General features: G+C 38.4%; 1 non-coding gene across 1 annotated transcript; it reads right to left on the bottom strand.

Moving 5' to 3' along the window:
* Nucleotides 1-21,955: 21,955 nt before the first annotated feature.
* LOC127077513 (small nucleolar RNA R71) lies at nt 21,956-22,060 on the bottom strand. Its single transcript, XR_007787312.1, has one exon. It is a non-coding gene; the product is annotated as a small nucleolar RNA R71 (small nucleolar RNA).
* Between the last annotated feature and the right edge of the window lie 258 nt (nt 22,061-22,318).

The following is a 22,318-nucleotide window of genomic DNA, read 5'->3' as shown; positions in this document are numbered from 1 at the left end:
TACGCGTATTACCTAGTGCCATACGCGTACCAGACCATCTCATACGCGTATTGCCTAGTGCCATACGCGTATGACCAGAACCAGATTTTCCAGATCTGCTATGGTGTTCTCTGCTACGAGATCTCCCAATTCCAACCTTCCACAGTCCAATTTCACACAATAATCGTTCATATCACCTAACACGAATCATCTCCTATTCGATTCCACAAATCCTAACATTTTTACATCTAATTCCTACGGATTCCCTTCCATTATAATCCAATTTTCGTTCATCCACTATTTCACAATTTCATCATGCATCATTCTAATCAGAGACAATTCAACGGTCTATCACTACCCACTACATGTTATCCCATAATACCCGTTAATCGACGATAAACCCCCCTTACCTGAGTTAATCCGGCGATCTTTCAGCTTCAAGCTCTTCCTCTCTTCAACCCTTGTTCTCTGGTTCTCTTTGCCCTTTTTTCCACTTTCTGTCTCTTTTTCCTTTTCACGTGAAAAAATAACCCTTTTTACAAATGAGACATTTTCTAATTCCAACTTTTATTCCAATAATAATAATAATAATAATAATAATCCAATTAATTAATTAAATTAATAAATATTATATTAATTTAAATTAAATAATTATCCTTATATTATCGGGGTGTTACAACTCTCCCCCACTAAAAGAGTTTTCGTCCTCGAAAACATACCTCAAGCGAATAACTCCGGATAAGACTCCTTCATCTGGCTCTCAAGTTCCCAAGTCACATTGCCACCTGCTGGTCCTCCCCAAGCTACCTTCACCAAAGCAATCTCTTTACCCCGCAACTGCTTCAACTCTCGATCCTCAATCCTCATAGGTGATGTTTCAACAGTCAGGTTATCTCTCACCTGGACATCATCTACTTGGACCACATGCGACGGATCATGAATGTACCTCCTCAACTGAGACACATGAAAAACCTCATGCAAATTCGCAAGTGACGGCGGTAAAGCGATACGATAGGCTACCTCTCCTATCCTCTCCAAAATCTGATAAGGACCAATAAATCGAGGTGTCAACTTCTTCGACTTCAAAGCTCGACCAACACCAGTTATCGGAGTAACACGAAGAAACACATGATCTCCCTCTTGAAACTCAAGTGACTTCCTCCTCTTGTCGTGATAACTCTTCTGACGACTCTGAGCAATCCTCATTTTCTCCTGAATCATCTTAATCTTTTCCGTAGTTTGTTGAACAATCTCCGGTCCAACCACAGCACTCTCACCGGACTCATACCAACATAAAGGTGTCCGACATCTCCTACCATACAAAGCTTCAAACGGTGCCATACCAATGCTCGAATGAAAACTATTGTTGTAGGTAAACTCAATCAAAGGTAAATAACTATCCCAAGCACCTCCCTTTTCCAAAACACAAGCCCTCAAAAGATCCTCTAGTGACTGAATCGTCCTCTCAGTCTGACCATCAGTCTGCGGATGATATGCAGAACTCAATCTCAGCTTAGTTCCCAAAGCCCTCTGCAAACCTTCCCAGAACTTAGATGTAAATCTAGGATCTCTGTCCGAAACAATACTCGACGGAATACCATGCAAACTTACGATTTTCTCAATATACAACTCGGCCAATCTCTCTAACGGATAATCCATTCTGATCGGAATGAAATGAGCCGATTTTGTCAATCTGTCAACAATCACCCAAATAGCTTCAAAATTCTTAATCGTCCTCGGTAAACCAGAAACAAAATCCATACTGACACTGTCCCACTTCCACTCTAGAATAGCCAAAGGTTGCATTAGCCCAGACGGCTTCTGATGCTCAATCTTTGACTTCTGACAAGTCAAACAAGAATAAACAAAACTCGCAATTTCTCTTTTCATTCCCGGCCACCAAAATAACTTTTTCAAATCATGATACATCTTCGTAGCTCCAGGATGAATACTCAGGCCACCACGATGTCCTTCTTCAAGAATACTCTTCTTAAGTTCGGTAACATCCGGAATACACACCCGATTACCAAATTTCAAAACACCATTCTCATCAACTCTGAATTCACCACCTTGACCTTGATTCACTAGAGTCAACTTATCAACCAAAAACACATCGAATTTCTGACCCTCTCTAATCTCATCCAGAATACTACTTGTTAACCTCAACATTCCCAGTTTAACACTATTGTGAGTACTCTCACACACCAAACTCAAGTCTCTAAACTGCTCAATTAAATCCAGTTCCTTAACCATTAACATAGACATATGCAATGATTTCCGACTCAATGCATCAGCCACTACGTTTGCTTTACCCGGATGGTAATTCAAACCAAAGTCATAATCCTTCAGAAACTCTAACCATCTCCTCTGTCTCATATTCAGCTCTTTCTGATCAAACAAATACTTTAAACTTTTATGGTCACTGAAAACCTCAAATCTTGACCCGTACAAGTAATGCCTCCATAACTTCAGAACAAAAACCACAGCTGCCAACTCTAAATCGTGTGTCGGATAGTTCCTCTCATGAACCCTCAATTGTCTCGAAGCATAAGCTATAACCTGCTTGTTCTGCATCAACACACCACCCAAACCCAACAATGAAGCATCACAGTAAACTTCAAATAATTCCGACGGACTTGGTAATATCAGAATAAGAGCAGTAGTTAACCTTCTCTTTAACTCTTGGAAACCTTCTTCACATTTTGAGTCCCAAACAAACGCTTGCCCCTTTCTAGTCAACATCGTCAATGGTAACGCCAACTTAGAGAATCCCTCAATGAATTTCCTATAATAACCTGCAAGTCCAAGGAAACTCTTTATCTCAGAAACTGACTTCGGAGCTTCCCACTTAGATACCGCTTCTATCTTAGAAGGATCAACAGCAACACCACCTCTTGAAATCACGTGACCAAGAAAACTAACCTCTTCTAACCAAAATTCACACTTAGACAGTTTAGCAAATAACTTCTTTTCTCGTAGAACTCTTAAAACCATTCTCAAATGCTCAGCATGCTCTTCTTCAGATTTCGAATACACCAAAATATCGTCAATAAACACCACAACAAACTGGTCTAGATAAGGATGGAAAATCCTATTCATATACTCCATAAATACTCCAGGCGCATTAGTCACACCAAAAGGCATTACAGAATACTCATAATGTCCATACCTTGTTCTGAAAGCAGTCTTCTGAATATCCTCAGTTTTCACACGTATCTGATGATAACCCGATCTCAAATCTATTTTACTGAACACACTCGTACCAACCAACTGATCCATCAAATCATCAATCCTCGGCAAAGGATACCGATTCTTGATCGTTACTTTATTCAGTTGCCTGTAGTCCACACACAACCTCATAGTACCTTCTTTCTTCTTAACCAATAACACTGGTGCACCCCACGGCGACACACTCGGACGAATAAATTTCTTATCCAACAGATCTTCCAACTGACTCTTCAATTCGGTTAACTCAACAACAGACATACGGTAAGGAGCCATCGATATCGGCCTAGTACCAGGTACCAAATCAATCGAGAACTCAACTTCACGCTCTGGCGGTAATTCATTCACTTCTTCCGGAAACACATCAGGAAAATCACACACCACGGCTAGATCGCCAATCACCAGTTTATCTTTAGCCTCCATAGTAGCTAACAGCATAAACAACTCTGCCCCATCTGCTACTGCCTCATTCACCTGCCTCGCTGATAGAAACAGATCCTTTCCTTCCTCAATCTCAGGAAAGATCACAGTCTTATCAAAACAGTTGATATAAACTCGGTTACACACCAACCAGTTCATACCCAAAATAACATCAATCTGCACTAGTGGAAGACACACTAGATCCATCCCAAAGTCTCTACCAAAAATACTCAAAGGACAATTTAAACAAACTGAAGTAGTAGTCACTGAACCCTTCACAGGAGTATCAATCACCATACTACCATGCATCTCAGATATCTCTAACTTAAGTTTCACAGCACAATCCAAAGATATAAAGGAATGAGTCGCACCTGTGTCAATAATAGCTACAAGAGGAAAGCCATTAACATAACACGTACCTCGGATCAAACGATCATCTGCAGAAGTCTCAGAACCCGATAAAGCAAAGACCTTGCCTCCCGACTGATTCTCCTTCTTCGGCTTAGGACACTGTGGACTGATATGACCCAACTCTCCACAGTTGAAACAAGTCACAGTCTTCGACCGGCACTCTGCAGCCAAATGACCACCTTTTCCACACTTAAAACACTTCTTCTCATTACTGGTACACTCATGGATACGATGTCCAGCCTGACCACATCTGAAACACTTAGCAGGGGCATTAGAGTCTCCCTCACTAGGCCTCTTCATCCCACTCTGTCTCTGGAAACCTTTGCCAACTGCATACTGTAACACCTCAAAATTTGCCCTCCTCTCTTGGGACTAGCATTAACATATTTGCATTTCATTTTAGGTCATTAGGCATCTCATATTGCATAGCATGTGGTTACATAGTGCAAGCCATCTTCCCAAGTCTTGATCAGAAGATGAAGAAGTCAAAGTGCAAGCCTAGGGTTTATTGACTGATCATGGGCCATCTGAGGATTGGACTGTGAATTAGGGTTTCATGATTTCCAAGGATATTGGTCTTCATCTTGATTGAATTGATACATCATCATCATCATGGTTGGATGTCATCAGAAGATTGAAGAAGATTCCTTGAGATTAGGGTTTTGACCACTGGTCAACCCTAATCAGTTGCATTGGGCCGGTCAGGGCTTAGTCAGGAGATGAGGTTTCTGATGGTTGTGGGGTTCATTTTGTGATTATATGGTGCTTATTGAGGCTAGGGTTTCACCCTTGAGCCATTTCAGTTGAAGATTGGGGTTCAAATTGATCTATGCATTGCCAGATTCATCTGTCAGATGAAAAGTCAACTGTGGTCAACTGTACATGATCTGGTGAATTTGGAGGTGGAAAGGAGTTGAAGACATTTCATTCATGTTGGAACAAGTGATATTTGACATCTCAAAGCTTAAAAATGAAGGAAATCAAGTCAGGACAAAAACTGCCAAAAATAGAAAGTGACCTTTAACTGAAGTTTCCAAAAATGGAAAGTTTTGGACCTCAAAGCCACGTGTCCAAGGAAGCTTCAAATGAAAATTTGTTCAACATGAAAGTTGTAGATCTTGTTCTCACCTTTCCAAAAAGTCCAAGAACTTGAAAATCCAATGTATGGTTTGGAAATTGGGGCTCAGTGAATTTCAAAAATGACCCGTAATCAGGAGGCCATAACTTCCACATGGATTGTCCAAATTGCAAGTTCTTTATATGCACAAACTCCATTTGACATGTACTTCAAGGGTGCATCATTGGATTTGTCCAAAAATGGCCAAGGCAAAAAGTCACTTTTCAACTGGACAGCTGAATTGGACCAGGGGCAAAATTGTCCAACTTTCAAAATAATTGGAATTTTTGAATGGGACTTTTTCCAACACCTCAGGAATGGCATTTTAAGGGTGTTTGAATATTCATTTCATGGCTAAGGCATGTAAATTGGATTTGGGCTTGGAAAATGAAGTGCTAAAAATGGACATTTTGCAAATTCATGGTTTTTGAATGCAAGGCCAATTCTAATACACTCCATATGCCAAATAGAACTTGTTTGAGCTGTCATTTGCTGTCACATTGCATTATTTGGAGAGGACCATTTTGCCCTTGCACTTAAAAAGCTCATTAGCACTAATCACATGATTTTGGTAATTATGGATTAAGAAGTGGATTAAGGAGATGGTATATATTGTTAATCATAACAGAATTTGTTAACCACATTTCATTCTTCAAGATCCAAACTGAATTTCCCTCCAAAACCTCTCAAATTCTCTCAAAACTTCATCACTTTTTTTCACATTTCTTCACAAAATCTTCATCAATTTGCTTCGTTTTTGATTGATTCAGGTTCTACATGTGGTTGTGGTGAACTGTTTTGCAGAATTCGTGGCCAAATCTTCAAGAATTCCCAACTGTCCAAAGGCTTGCACAACAATGGCATCTTCATGATTCTTGCACTTGGAGCTGTTTCGAGCTAAGTTAGCTTCTCCATTCACCTTCCTAATCAACAAACTCCATCTGTTTTCACCATTGGAGCCTTGAGGAGCTCGATTTCGCAACTGTTGCTTCATAAGGTCAGAATTCAAACCTTTCGATTCTTGAAATTGACATGTGGTTTAGGTAGATCTTGCAACGTAGAACACACTGCAACTTGAATCATGCGTTTTCGTTAAGAATTGAATGAGATATGTAGATCTGAACTTTTGATGATAAACTTTCTTTTGCTCGATCCGGTTAGCATGAGTAGATTTAGGATGAATGCTTGTTGTTTCGATGTTCTACATGACGAGACGTTTCGATCGGTATATTGCTTGCATGATTCTGTGAAAATTTGTTCGTAAGTGTGTGTTGTGTTCACTGTTCCGTCGTCTTTTTTCGCGAGGAAATCGCGTATTCGCCTAGCGAGTGATCCATTCGCCTAGCGAAGCTTGAAGAAGATGAGTGTTCGCCTAGCGAAGCTTCCGGTTCGCTTAGCGAAACCGCGCGGTTTTATATAGGCGCCAGATTCAAATGTTTCGCTGTATTTACAAGTTTGCCACTGGCACCATTTATTTCATTTTTTTTCACAATTTCATTTCATTTTGATGCCTGATCTTTAGAAATTCATAACTCACTCGTTTTTTATCCAATTTTGGTGAGATTTTTTGCATTGTTCTTCTGGAAATGTGTAGAATTTTATCATGACTTTTGTGGATTTTTTTTTTGCATGTGTAGAAAATTAAAATGCCTAAGGTTTGATTGTATGTGTCATTTTGTACATGTTTTGCCAAATCCAATGTGAAATGCTCATAATGTAAAATAAATTCTTGACAATTTTTGTGATGATTGTTGACTGGATGATGTTCATTTATATGTAAATTTCATGAGTTTTTGATACCTGATCATTGAGATATGAATTTTGGAACTTAGGTGTGACAATTTGTGTCACACCTCTTGATGTCAACTTGTTGAATTTAATTGGATAGCCTATGCATGTTAGAATTGAATGAAATTTGGCATGGTGAATTGTTGATATGTTAGGATGTTGTATGAATTTTTGTAGAATTTTTCACTGCATTTTCAATTTGATCATGATTTTTCATTTCTGGTGGTTGAATTTGCAAGCTCATGTGACACATGTTGGTAGATTGATTGGGAAATCCTCATATTGTATTGTATGGCCATGAAATTTGATATGCATGAACTAGACACGTTGTGTGACCTCCCTGTTTTGGTCTCATCCATTTCTTTTTTGTTTTCAATGAGATATGAATTTTTGAATTGGATGTATGCATTGATGGTGTGAATTGGAGCATATAATTGTGTCTGTTTTTGTCGATTTTCATTGACATGGTTTCATTTGCCCAATTGAGCTCAAATTTGACATGGTAGACCTTGATTGACCCCTGTTTAGGTGTATTTAATTTTAGAATTTTTGGATTTATTTTGATGGGGATTTGAATGCAATACTTCTGTTTGTATGCTTGGTGGTTCATTTGACCTCATATGGATTGTTTTGTGTGTGAATTGAACATGATGGATGATATAAACATGAGACCAATGATGTTTGCTTGTGTTTGATGATAATTTGATGTTGGATGGTGGATACCTTGCTGTTTTAACTTTTTTGTTGCTTTTGGACCCTAGGCTTGGCCTAGTGGTCTAGTTGCTAATATTTGCTTGATTTTTTAGGATCAAAAAAGCAATGTACATGGAGAATGATACAAGTTGATTTTAATTGATGTTGTGGATGTTTGTACACTAACATAACATTGTTTTGTAGGTGTTGGAGCTTGGGCTTAAGCCTTGGGCTTGCTTTGTGTTGTATTGTTTAAGCTGTTTAACTGTTTGCTTTACAGTTTGTCTGATTGAGTACTGACTGTGTTTGATTGTTTCCAGGTACTTTTAGTTGCTCAGTTCCTTGTGAACTTTTGCTTTGCGTTGCTTAAGCAACTTGCATTTGAGGTATAACCTTCTTACTTCATGTAGTCTGGAGACCCGGCTGTTACCGGGCCGGGCAAATTGTCTGAAGTCCTCCTTAAGAGGCAATGCTTGTGTATGTTTATTTTTAAGCCAAGCAGGAAAAGCCCTTCAAGTAAGGCAATTGGTGGAAGGTAGGGACAAGCAACCTGTCCCCCACTATTCAGTTGAGTCTTCTCCTTGCTCCCATTACATGGTTGTAGCATTGAGATCAAAAGCCCAAGATCTGTGCAGTGCACATTGAGTCAGAGTCATCGAGCATAGAAGGGTTCCCCCATTCTGGACCCATGCTCATTTGTCAGCTCTCCCTGGTTAGGGATAAGAGCTGTGAGGTCTGATCCTCACTTCATCCTTTCATCTGCTTCACCTTAGCCTCGTAATGGCAAGGTTAAGAGCAAACACAGCCTGTACAGACGATTGCTTAGGCAGTCAAACCTGATTGATTGAGCCCCTTGTTTGGCTATAGTGCGTGTTATGTGGATATCTGATTGACATGCTTGTTTGAGATACCTGTTCTCATTTGATGATTGTATGCTTGTGTGCTAGCTTCTTTCCTGGTTAGGTTAGTTTGCTTATGCAAGTAGGATAGAAAACCGAACTTAGGGTTAACGATGCATGACAACATTAGGCTCGAGTCTCAGCTCCCTAGTTGTGTATCTTTCCCCGGTTTCTGGTTAGCAATTTAGTCCCTTTCAGGGGAACTACATCGCCCTGATCCTCGTGCCAGACGAGGTATGTAGGCAGGTGGTCGTGCGAGACCACTCCGGGCAACCTTTTTCTTTTTTGCGTGTGTTTACTTGTTATCTGATGGTGTTTTGGCTCGGATGCCGACGTAAGTCCAGTAAGTGGCCGTCGGGCTCCACGTTTGCCCTTTTGAGTGTGTTTTGGTTCGGATGCCGACGTAATTCCATCCAGTGGTTGTCGGGCTCCATGTTTGCCACCCTTGCTTGTTTGTATGTTTTGTGTTGTTTGGCGTGCGTAAGCCGAACTACAGTGGCTCTGATTCTTGTTCCAGACAAGATATGTAGGCATAAGGTGCGATACCTTATCGAGCTCCGTTTCTCCTAACCCCACCTGCGTTCCCTGTGTGTGTGTGATGTTTAGCAACCTTTTCTTTATTCTAGGACGTGGATCCCTAGGAGTACCTAGGACGTGAGGGGTGCTAATACCTTCCCCTTGCGTAACCGACTCCCGAACCTTTTCTCTCTGGTCGCGAGACCATGTCTTTCCAGGTTTCTCTGAGCGTTTCCTTTCCCTATCTTGGGATAAATAACGTTTAGTGGCGGCTCTGTGTGTTTTTATTTTTAGGCTCGCCGGTTGATTTTTCGCAGGATGCGACACATACGGTTTTCCACGATCATTCTGATTCTTGCCTTTCCTATCAACCCTTTGCTGATAGCTCTCTGCTCTAGCCTTGGTATCCTGTTCAAAAATCCTGCAACAGTCAACCAAATCAGAAAACACTCTGATCCGCTGATATCCAATAGCCTGCTTGATCTCGGGACGTAACCCGTTCTCAAACTTCACACACTTTGAAAATTCCCCAGCAGCCTCAGCATAGGGAGTGTAATATTTCGACAGCTCTGTGAACTTAGCAGCATACTCCGTAACAGACCGGTTGCCCTGCTTCAATTCCAAGAACTCTATCTCTTTCTTTCCTCGGACATCCTCTGGAAAGTACTTCCTCAGGAATCTCTCTCTGAACACCGCCCAAGTGATCTCAGCATTCCCAGCAGATTCCAACTCCGTGCGGGTAGCAACCCACCAATCATCTGCTTCCTCTGACAGCATATGCGTACCGAACCTGACCTTCTGGTTATCGGCACACTCAGTCACTCGGAAGATCCTCTCGATCTCCTTCAACCACTTCTGAGCACCATCTGGATCGTATGCTCCCTTGAACATTGGAGGATTGTTCTTCTGGAACTCACTCAGTTGACGAGCAGCTCCCATTCCCATAACATTCGGATTCCCTCCAAGTACTCCAGCTAGCATACCCAGAGCCTCAGCAATCGCAGCATCGTCTCTACCTCTCCCAGCCATCTCTACTCTGAAAACCCAACAAGCCAAACAATAAGTACTGATAGGGTTACACAACACCTATCCCGTACAGGGGAACAGAATAATTACGACTCGACTCGACCGACTATGCTCTGATACCACTAATGTAACACCCTTCTAAAATACCCCAAATATTTAATTAAAATAACAACATATATCAATCAGAGTAATTATGCAGTTAAGGGTGTCACACAAACAACTTCCCGCATTTATCAAAATAGCTTGTCATGCTCATTTATTTATCAATTAAAACATTTGCATAATACGCAGCGGATAGAGATCAAATCGATCATTCAAAAACATGTAACTCATACATGTAAGATCATTCAGCAACCAACAATAAAATAAGACAAAACATCCCGTCCCGATGTTACATCTATCAGAGCATGACCCACTAAGGAAATTACACTCGACTCCGAACATTAGCTTTTACTCAACTCACTGCTCGTTACCTGAAAAATAGTTGTAAGGGTGAGTTCCTCAATCAATATAATAAGCATTATAGAATATCATGTAATGCTAAGTAATTTAACACATATCATCACCCTAATCAGATCACACATATTCAGCAACGACAACATCAACTCAAAATCATCAGTATCATCATACTCAACTCAACACAACCATAAAACACGCATATAATATTGGAAAACATCCATTCATATTATATACCATACATACATACATTATGCAATGAGACTCCATGCATGCGGTACCGACTATTCGTGAACATATAGTTCAACCTCACCGACCAAATCCAGGTACGGCTACCAAGCCCACTAGTCCCACTCATTTGAGACCTAGTGACTCACTCACTAATTCCTCACCATGGGAATTAGCTACCACCCCCAAAGGGCTATGATATGCACGCTAATCACCTAGCATGCAAACATCAACAACAATCCACAATAACTCACTAATTCCTCACCATGGGAATTAGCTACCACCATAAAGGCCACAATATACATGCTAAATCACCTAGCATGCAAACATCAACAACAATTCAAAATAGACATATGCTCACACTCTAAGCCATAAACAGTCCATTTACAATTGTATACATAACAGATACATTCACAGCATTATGCATACAATCATACATCATCAGCATGTTTATCACATAATCATATCATGTCATACCACACAATCAATCACAGTATTAACACACTCTACTAACACCTATACTGCTCAAAACAACGGGAAATGATCCCTACTCTATCCTACATCAGTCAAATTACATTACTCAGCTGAACAACCAAGAACTGCACAACAACAGCACAGAAAAATCACAATCCTGCCCATACGCGTATGCCCCATGTCCATACGCGTATGGCCCATCTCCTGACCAAATCCCATACGCGTAACACCATCTCATACGCGTATGCTACGCGTAACACCTTACTCATACGCGTACCAACAGAGACAAAACTACGTTAGAAACATCATCTTCCTCATCCATACGCGTATTACCTAGTGCCATACGCGTACCAGACCATCTCATACGCGTATTGCCTAGTGCCATACGCGTATGACCAGAACCAGATTTTCCAGATCTGCTATGGTGTTCTCTGCTACGAGATCTCCCAATTCCAACCTTCCACAGTCCAATTTCACACAATAATCGTTCATATCACCTAACACGAATCATCTCCTATTCGATTCCACAAATCCTAACATTTTTACATCTAATTCCTACGGATTCCCTTCCATTATAATCCAATTTTCGTTCATCCACTATTTCACAATTTCATCATGCATCATTCTAATCAGAGACAATTCAACGGTCTATCACTACCCACTACATGTTATCCCATAATACCCGTTAATCGACGATAAACCCCCCTTACCTGAGTTAATCCGGCGATCTTTCAGCTTCAAGCTCTTCCTCTCTTCAACCCTTGTTCTCTGGTTCTCTTTGCCCTTTTTTCCACTTTCTGTCTCTTTTTCCTTTTCACGTGAAAAAATAACCCTTTTTACAAATGAGACATTTTCTAATTCCAACTTTTATTCCAATAATAATAATAATAATAATAATAATCCAATTAATTAATTAAATTAATAAATATTATATTAATTTAAATTAAATAATTATCCTTATTTCATCGGGGTGTTACATTTTGCACATTCGTGTCAGGTCCAATTTCAGTTGTCGAACTTTTGATGTTTCGTAATGTTTTTTGACCCTTGGTGATTCTCAATTGTTCTAAGACAATGCTTAATTCTCTTTACTATCACTTATGCAAGGTTAGAGTCTTTGAATGTAATAATTTAGTATAAGTAGCTTAGGATTCATCGGAGAAAACACCTTAACCTACATTATGCTTTTTAAATATTTCACATTACAAACAAGTTTATTTTCTGCAAGTTCATTTCCATTTCCAAGTTGTTATACTTTCTCCATTGGATATTTTCTTTAATTCAAGCATTCCATTTTGTTTAATCCAAGTTTCAATCATTCTCTTATTATCATTTTATATTGTCAATCATGTATGCTTTTGTTATATTTGTTTTATTTGAATTATATTTTACCATGAGTGAGTAGTTAATTAGGGACAAAGGATCATTTGAATCTTCAATTGTTCAATTACGAGAAAATTGATAAATACGTTATTTTAGAATTTGAAATCTTAAAGCATATACCATTTACAAAACTAAAGGTAACTCAAATACCAATCATACGGTGAAAGGGTATGTTTTGGTATCCGATAGCAGATTTCTAGACAGTTTAGTACGAGATGACGAAAATGTCTCGAACTCAGTTGGAAAAGTCCAATTTTTTATAGATATGCAAAAACTGCTCTCTAATGAATAATTTGTGCTGACAAAAGTAGTTGAATTCTGAATCTTGGATATGACAACACGCTAACGAAAGTAGGTGTTCTCCATTTTATCTATTTTTTATAACTTTGTCTATTTTTCGTAATGAAATCAAACACTACTACAAAATATACCTATCATAACATGTCATTGCCTTGCTTAATCAATGAACCGAAGTAATAGCTATAATTTCTCGTAACACATTCCTCATGTTGTAGATATTATTTGATGTAATGATATATAAATTATATGTTGTTTTGTACCATTTTGGTTTTGATGTAATATATAATTTTTGGTTCTTAATACAATTTTTAGTTTTGATGTAATACAATTTTGAGTCTTTTTAGTTGTCAATTATAGGTGTGGTTCACAATGGGTTGTGTTGCTATTTCTGCTATATTTACGATTAAACAAAATACATGTTAAAATTTTGAGAATTCTATAAAATCAAAAGATTATATTAAAAAACAATTCATTTCACCACGTTTAGATCTTTCAACTGTGGTTATATGTAAGCGCGTTATCCAGATTAAAAAAAAATCTCAAAATGGCATTGTTGAATATGAAACTCAGAACCTGAAATCATTTCACTACAGTTGTTTATTACAACCATTGTGATGTGTTGTGCGCTTGTCAACTTATTACACTACAAAAAACAAGGGAATTATGGCAGTTTTATTAAGGCGGTTTATGTGCCCCCAATAATTAATATTATATTACGGCGGTTTTGTTAAATGCCAATTTTACCAATACATGTTAAATGCCAATTTTACCAATACATTACGAGAGTTTTGACCGACATTATTTACATCTTATTTAAAAAATTACAAAGTATCGTAGTTTATCATGTCACTATTAATAATTAGTTCCCCCAATTTGACTCACTAAATATTTTACTTTCCCTCTATTTTTTCCTTCTTATTTTTTAATTTTAATTTTAATATATTTTCACATTAATATTACTATTCTAAAAAAACGTGAAACATTCATCCCATTTCCTTTTGAACCCTAAGTAGTCGCCGCCACTTCCTATTTCCTCTAAACCCTATGTCGCTACCGCCACTTCTTCTATTTCGTCTCAAACTCTATATCGTTGCGCCACTTCCTATGTTTCCTCTCAAACATCACTGCCTTCTCATTGTTGAGAATGTATCAAGTGTGAGTAGTGTGGATAATAGTCCCACATTGGTTGAAAATATGGAGACTTTAGCATTTATAAATGAGAGAACTCACCCACCTATCACCTTAAGGTTTTAGGTGATATATGGTGTATCTCTCACAAAGGTATTGCTCTAGAAAAAGAAGTCCCACAATGTTCGATGCTCCCTAGTGAAAAAATCCCCCAACAAATGGTATCAGAGCTCTGGTTAATCGATTAATGGGAAGAAAATTACCATGGCAACAAATCATCCAAACGGGCATTTTCTAGCAAATATTCTAATTCTCAAGAACAACAATTATGAGAATTGATGCAAGCAGATAAAGGTTGCGTTCTGTTATCAAGATCTTTGGGATCTTGTGAAGGAAGGAGTAACAACGCTTGCATAAGCCGTGACAGATCAAGAAAAGAATGCACATAAAGAATTGAAGAAGAAAGATTATAAAGCTCTCTTTATAATCCATCAATGTGTTGATGCAGATAACTTTGAAAAGGTTAGTGATGCAGAGTCAACGAAAGAAGCATGGTAAATTCTGGAGAAATTGTTTGGAGGCGCGGAGAAGGTGAAATATGTGAGGTTACAAACTCACAAAAGAACGTATGAATTGCTTCAGATGGAAGACAATGAAAGCATAACTGATTTCTTCACCAAGGTTACGAAACTGGTGAATCAAATGAAGGTATATAGAGAAGTGTTGACATCAAGATATGTTGTTGGAAAGATCTTGAGGTCGTTGGCTCCAAAGTTTGACCACGTGATAGTAGCCATAGAAGAGTCGAAAGATTTGTCAAAATTGACAAAGGAAGAGCTTCAAGGGACACTTGAATCTCATGAACAAAGAATTGCTGAAAAAGCTGCAAGAAAGTCGAAGAGTGATATGGCTTTGCAGGCTCAATCAGCAAAAGAAAGAAAAGGCAAAGGAAGCTGGAATGACAATAAGGCAGAGAAGGTTACAACAATTCGACAGGTTGAAATCAGCAAGAAGAAAAATGGTCGAATCAGAAAAAACCTTGGAACCAAGGCAACCAAAGAGGTGGTGTTGCATGTAGAGGAAGAGGTGGTGGTCAAAAGCCAGACAAGAGTCACATTTAGTGTTACAATTGTCAAAGGTATGGTCACTATTCTAGTGATTGTCCAGAAAAGCAGAAGAATCAAGAAACTTATGCAAAGCTGGCGAAACACGAAGAACAAAAAGACGTTGTTGATGGTTACAACAAGAGAAGAAGTGAGATTCAAGGACCAATGGTACTTGGACTCAGGATACTCATCACACACGTCTGGAAGAAAAGATTGGTTTGTCAACGTAAATCCCTCAACGAAGAACATGGTGAAATTTGCAAATGACAATACTCTAGCAGCTGAAGGTGTTGGTGATGTTCTAATTATGAAGAAAGACGACAAAAGGTAATTTCAAATGTGTTGTACATACCAGGCATGGAGAGTAATTTTCTCAGCATAAGGCAGTTGGTCGAAAAGAACTACAAGGTGTCGATCTAAGACAAGATGATGAGAGTTCTCGACTCAAATGGAAGGTTGATCTTGAAGGCTCCAATGTCTTAGAATAGAACCTTCAAGATTGAACTAAATGTGATGGAGCATAAATGCCTTGCAACAACAGCCAACAAAGATGAATGAATATGGCATTATAGAATTGGCCATCTCAATTTCAAAGACATCGGAGATTTGAAGAGAAGAAATATGGTTTCAGGATTACCAGAAATCGATATTCCAAACGAAGTGTGTGAAGAAGCAGCATAAGAACAAGTTCAGTAAGGACGCAGGAGGCAGGTCGAAGGCAATTCTTGAAGTCATATACTCTGATGTATGTGGCCCTCTCCAGGTGGATTCGATTGGAGGTAACAAATACTTTGTTACATTCATAGATGATTTCAGTCGAAAACTACGTTCTTACCTGATCAAGAAGAAAAGTGAAGTGATCGAGGTATTTGCCAAGTTTAAATCTATGGTCGAAAGATAGTATAGTCGAAAGATCAAGATTTTGAGGACTGATGGTGGTGGAGAATATGTCTCAAAAGATTTCGATGTATTATGTGTGAAAGAAAGGATTGTGCATGAGGTGGTGCCACCCTACACTCCACAGCAGAATGGAGTCACAGAAAGGAAGAATATAACCATTATGAATATGGTTAGAAGTATGTTAAAAGGCAAGAATCTATCCAAAGAATTATGGGGAGAAGTTGTGTCGACCGTGACATATATCTTGAACAGATGTCCGACGAATAAGCTAGAAGGAATCATGCCAGAAGAATGTTGGTCTGGTGTCATGCCTAGCTTGAGTCATCTGAGGGTGTTTGGATCTATAACATATAGACATGTGCCAGATTAGTTGGGAAGAAAACTTTATGACAAGTCGAATCAGATGATCTTGATAGGATATCATTCGACTGGAGGATACAAGTTGTTCGACCCAGTGAATAAGCAAGTGGTGATCAGCAGGGACGTGATCATAGATGAGCTTAAGTAGTGGGATTAGACTTAGAATGTAAATAAAGATTCATTGAGAATCTTTTGTGATGAACCAGCTAGTGAAGTCGAAAGAGAAGTTCGACAAAAAGAAGTCAGAGGTGAAGCAGGCCCAAGCAGACCTAAAAGAACAAGACACATGCCTGCAAGGTTACAAGAATGTGTGATTACATCAGATGACGTGGTCAATGAAGAAGGTGAGCTGGTACACTATGCTCTCCATGCAGATGTCGAACTTGTCAATGCAGCTAAGGTATTGAAAAATTCGAAGTGGATGAAAGCAATGGACGAAGAGCTGAAGTCAATCAAAACTTAGACCCGCCCCGGAAAAAAGTGAGGGCGGGGCGGGGAAAGCCCGCGGGCACTGCACTCTTTAAGCTTAAAAATGTAAAAATTTATGTAAATACACATGCCCGCAAAAGCCCGCGAAAAAAACGGGGCGGGGTGGGGCGGACACATTTGAGGGTGAGGGCCTAAATCCTTGGCCCGCACCGCATAAAAGTGCAGGCAAAACGGGCATGCCCAACGGGCCGAGCCCGTTTTGCCACCCCTACTTGTTGGTTTAGCAAACATGAACAACTAGCAGATGTGTCAGATGGATGTGAAATGTGCATTCCTTAATGGACCCTTAGAAGAAGAAGTTTATGTTGCATAACTAGTTGGGTTTGTGAAACAAGGCAAAGAAAGAAAGGTGTACAGGCTGAATAAAGCATTGTATGGACTTAAACAAGCTCCAAGAGCTTGGAACAAGAAGATAAATGGCTTTCTAAGGGAGAAGGAATTTGTGAAGCGCACAAGTGAACATGGAGTATATGTAAGAAGAAGCAAGAGTGAATTGCTTATACTATGTCTCTATGTCAATGACCTGTTGATAACAGGTAGTTGCAAGAAGAAGATCGAAGACTTCAAAGGTGATCTCAACAAGGAATTTGAAATGTCAGATTTGGGTGACATTTCATATTTCCTTGGCATCGAATTCTACAAGAGTGGTAGAAGTTTGATGACGCATCAAAGAAGGTATGCAGGCAAAATTCTCAAGAGGTTTGAGATGCAACATTTCAACCCAACTTCGACTCCAGTTGAGCCCAGATTACAAATATCGAAATATTCAGATGAAGATGATGTCGACCCAACCCAATACAGAAGACTTATTGGGTCACTTCGATACCTTTGTCATACAAGACTTGACTTAGCATACAGTGTAGGTATGGTGAGCAGATTCATGCAGAAGCCAAAGGTATCACATCTAGCAGTGGCAAATAGGATACTAAGGTATCTGAAAGGAACTTTCAATTATGGCATTTTGTTTTCTGTAGCTGATGAAGGAAAAGAATAAAAATTAGTGGGATACACCGACTCAAGTTGGTGTAGTGATGCTGAGGATCGAAAATCCACAACTGGCTATGTGTTTATGCTAGGTGGTGCACCGGTTGCTTGGAGTTCGAGAAAGGAGCTATTAGTGGCATTATCGTCGTGCGAAGCAGAATACATAGATGCTTCTCTTTGTGCATGTCAAGCAACGTGGATGGTGAATCTGGTCGAAGAGATAATAGCGAAGAGTCATTGAGCAATTACCATGAAGATCGACAACATGTCAGCTATCAATCAGACGAATAATCCGATAGCACATGGTCGAAGCAAGCACATTGAGATGAGGTTCCATTATCTTCAAGAGCAGATAGCAGATGGGAAGATGAATGTGGAACACTACAGAACTGAAAATCAGATTGCAAACATCAATACGAAAGGCATGCAGGTCGAAGTGTTTAGAAAACTAAAAGCTATGATGAATGTAGATAACTTAGACACAATAAATTAGGTGGTGTGTTGAATTGTAATTCCTTGTGTCGAAGCAGATTGCTCGACAGAGCAAGAAAGTGTCGAACCACCTAGTGTGTTTAGTTGTGTTAGTGCTCGAAGTGTCGAAGCATGTTGTTACACACAGAATTTCGACTTAGGCCTATTTTAGTAGTGTTAGCTATTTTGGGCTTTTATAGTTTTGGTATTTGGCTTGAGGTCCAAGTTAACCTAAATCTATAAATAGAGGGAGTAACCCTTATTTTGTAATAAAGTGAATAGAGTACTCATAACATTGTAATTCACAGTATTTTGTAGTTGCAAAGTGAATAATAAGTTTTCCATAGTTTGTGGGCAGAGAGAAACTCTGCAGAATTTTAATTCTTCTTCTCCTTCATCGTTCTTTACACTCTTTCTTTCTCCATTGTTATTTTATTTTATTGTCATTGTGTGGGTGATAACAATCTTGTTCATCAAGATTGATTGAAATTCTCCATAGGTTTTGGGGGATTTCCAACATCTGGTATCAGAGCCTGGTTTCAGAAAGGGATCAACTTACTTGTCTTGAAAGTCAACAATGCCAGTGTGGTGAATAAGAAACGTTCCATTGAAGAGTGTCAAGAACGTCAGTATGGTGAATAAGAAACGTCCCGTGCGGTACAAGAGTTTGTGGAAGTAAGAAGAGATTTCACTTGAGGGGGAGTATTGTGGACTCACACTTGAGGGGGAGTGTAGAGAATGTATCAAGTGTGAGTAGTGTGGATAATAGTCCCACATTGGTTGAAAATATGGGGACTTGAGCATTTATAAGTGAGAGAACCCACCCATCTATCACCTTAAGGTTTTAGGTGATATGTGGTGTGTCTCTCATAAAGGTGTTTCTCTAGAAAAAGAAGTCCCCCAATATTCAATGTTTCATAGTGAAAAACTACCCCAACACTCATTTCCATCAAAACCTTTCAAAACATTACCTCAAACCCGGTTTGATTTAGTTTTCACAAAACTTCTTGCAAACTTAGTACCATTCTTCTTGCAAACTTAGTACCATTCTTCTTTCTATTCGTTGGTTCACATTTGCATCAACTTGCTCATACTACCACCGGAACTACAAAATGCTTCAAGATCTCTCTCAAATCTCAATAGTGGCCTTCACTTCTTTTCTCTTATTTGAGTATTAGTATTTCATAATTCATAAAATCAGTTGGATGATTAGGGTCCATAATGTTGTTTTGAGAGTTGATGCACATTTGTTAATAATCATTTATATTTGAAATTAGATTAATGAAAATTGGGGGTAGACGAACAGTAGAAAATTAGGGTTATTGATGTATTGATTTCTATGTTAAGATATTAGGTCCTTTGATGTGTCTGATTCTTTTTTCTAAACTTTCTCTGTATTTATTTATTATCTATTATATATTGTGCTCCCCTTTTGACTTCTTTTTTTTTTTTTTAAATATATTTCAGAAGGGTGATATTTTCCAAGAGAAATATGAGGGTGAAAATAAATATTCCAAACAAAGAGTTTGACTAAACTGTAGTATAGCTTAAATATTTCAAATCTAATAGTTCAAGGATGTTCTTAGTAGGCTCATTACTCATGATAGCATTAAAGGTTTGACTTTCATATTATGATGGTCTATGAATAATCATTGTGAAAATTCTCATTTGACATGGATAACAAATATTTAATTCAAATGAGTTTAGAATGAAAGAGATGATTAATCCATGAACTTGAATTCTTGTTGTATAATATTTTGAAAGACAAAAGACCATATTTTTGTCACACTACTCATATTTTGGTTGATGGTAAAGAGTATTGTAAGTTCTGAATTTAATAGAATGTTGACTATTGCAAGCTCATTTCTTGGTAGATTGCTCAAACATTAGAGATGAAGCCATGTGTGATAGAGCTATTGGTTGCACGAATTTAAATAAAGGAGTAGAACATTTGAGAATTACAAGGCCATGCATTGTATGTTCTTTTTTTGTCCTTTTCTGCAGTCGCAACAATAATGTTGGAGTTACAAGATGTTATTTATTTGCAATTCATTTTTTACGGTCTTATGGGGTATATGATAGGTTGATGTGTTTGGTAGGAAACTTTGTGGTGGTTTTGGTTTTGATACTTATAGTATAGTTTTGATTTTCTGTTTGAAGTGTGTTTGAAGTTTGAAGTTCGGACTTGACTCTGCATCTCATGTAAGTTTGTAATTTTGATAATAAAAAAAATCAGAATTTTGTTTGTGTAGCATGTTTTCAGTATTTTTGGCTTTTAAAGATATTACTATCTTAAATCGTTCACACTTGTGTTTGTAAGTTTCCTCTAATTCGAATTTGATTATGTCAATTGGAAGATGATACATGTTTGATTAGTGATGTGGGTTCAATATTTAAAAAAAAACATTTTGGTGGTTACAGCCGCCAAATTCTCTTTCTAAAAAAATAATAGTGAAATTTGTGGTGGCTATAACTGCCATTATTTACAAAACAAAACCGCCAAATTTATATTGTATATTATGGAGTTCTGTATGGTGGTTATTTTGAAACCGCCATTTTATTCTTTGCGGCAGAAAATATAGTTTAAGATAACGCCGTTTTCGTAAATTATGGCGTTTGAAGCCGCCGTAATTCCCCAATTTTAATCGTTGTTGTAAGTAGCCCACTTATAACCATACGCTACTTTACCACAGATCCTCAACCATAGTTATATTTTTTTAGAAACTATTTTTAAATATGTTATTCGTAGTAGTGAATGATCATTTGGATATGTTTGAGAAAATGTCATGTACCCTATGATGTATTGCACGCTTGTCAACTTATGTACCCCAATTCTTGTGTGTTATTATAAAGTTTTAATCAGTTATTTTTATTCTCTAAATTGAAAACACTCAAATATTTGATTGTTTTAGCGTTACACTAATAGGATTAAAATTGGTATTCAAACAATTGTTCTCTCGACAACCTCTTTACTACTTCGCATTGTCGTACACATGTGGCATGTCAAATTTTTGATGTTGTTTCTTGGGATCAATTTGATATTGATATTTTGTTTTATCATCGTATAAACTAAGTAATTTTACTGTTTTTATTTTCCATTTTTCTCGCTGCAAGTTTATGCAAAGATCTTGTAGTGCGGGAAACCTTGTTGAATCTATTAACAATATCGAGCATTTCTTACACGAGAGACGCCTCATTTTAAGACACCGATAAATGGTTGAGGAAGTAGTATATACAAAGCCCCTTCACGACTACGCGAATCCCATGGACGAGGAACCACATTGTAGTATCGTCCATCCTTCCATTGCGGTGAATAATTTCGAGATTAAGCCCTATCTTATGGGCATGGTTCAACATAACCAATTCTAAGGATTACCCATACAAAATCAAAATTTGCATTTCTCGATCTTTTTCAAATTTTGTGGCACATTGAAAGCTAACGATGTGGATCAAAACACCATTTGACTTAAATTATTTCCTTTCTGCTTGAGAGATAGAGCTCGAGTGTGGCTCCAGTCCTTACTTGCTAACTCCATAACAACTTGGGTTCAACTAAAAGCTATATTTCTCGTGCGGTATTTTCAGCCGAGTAAAACGGCATAAGTGAGGAGTGAGATAAATAACTTTAGGCAAGAGTGGAGGGAATCTTTGTTTGAAGCTTGAGAGTGTTTCAAGGATTTGTTGAGGTTATGCCCATTTCATGGGCTCGAGAAGTGTCTCATAGTCCATACATTATATAACGGTCTCCTTTACTCCACAAGGATGATCCTTGATGCGACTTCCAGTGGCGCCTTAATGAATAGTTTGTAGGACATAGCCTACAACCTTATAGTGGACATGGATAAGAACCACCGATCATGGGGAAGCGTTCGTGAAATCACTCCAAAAGCCTCTCAAGAGGGTGGGATTTATGAAGTAAGTCCTTTTGATCATATGAATGCCAAGGTAGACGCTCTCTACCAAAA

This window comes from Lathyrus oleraceus, chromosome 4, assembly GCF_024323335.1.
Source record: "Lathyrus oleraceus cultivar Zhongwan6 chromosome 4, CAAS_Psat_ZW6_1.0, whole genome shotgun sequence".
In the NCBI taxonomy this organism is placed as follows: domain Eukaryota; kingdom Viridiplantae; phylum Streptophyta; class Magnoliopsida; order Fabales; family Fabaceae; genus Lathyrus; species Lathyrus oleraceus.
Note: the sequence above shows the minus strand (reverse complement) of the source record. Positions and strands in the feature narration are given on the sequence as shown.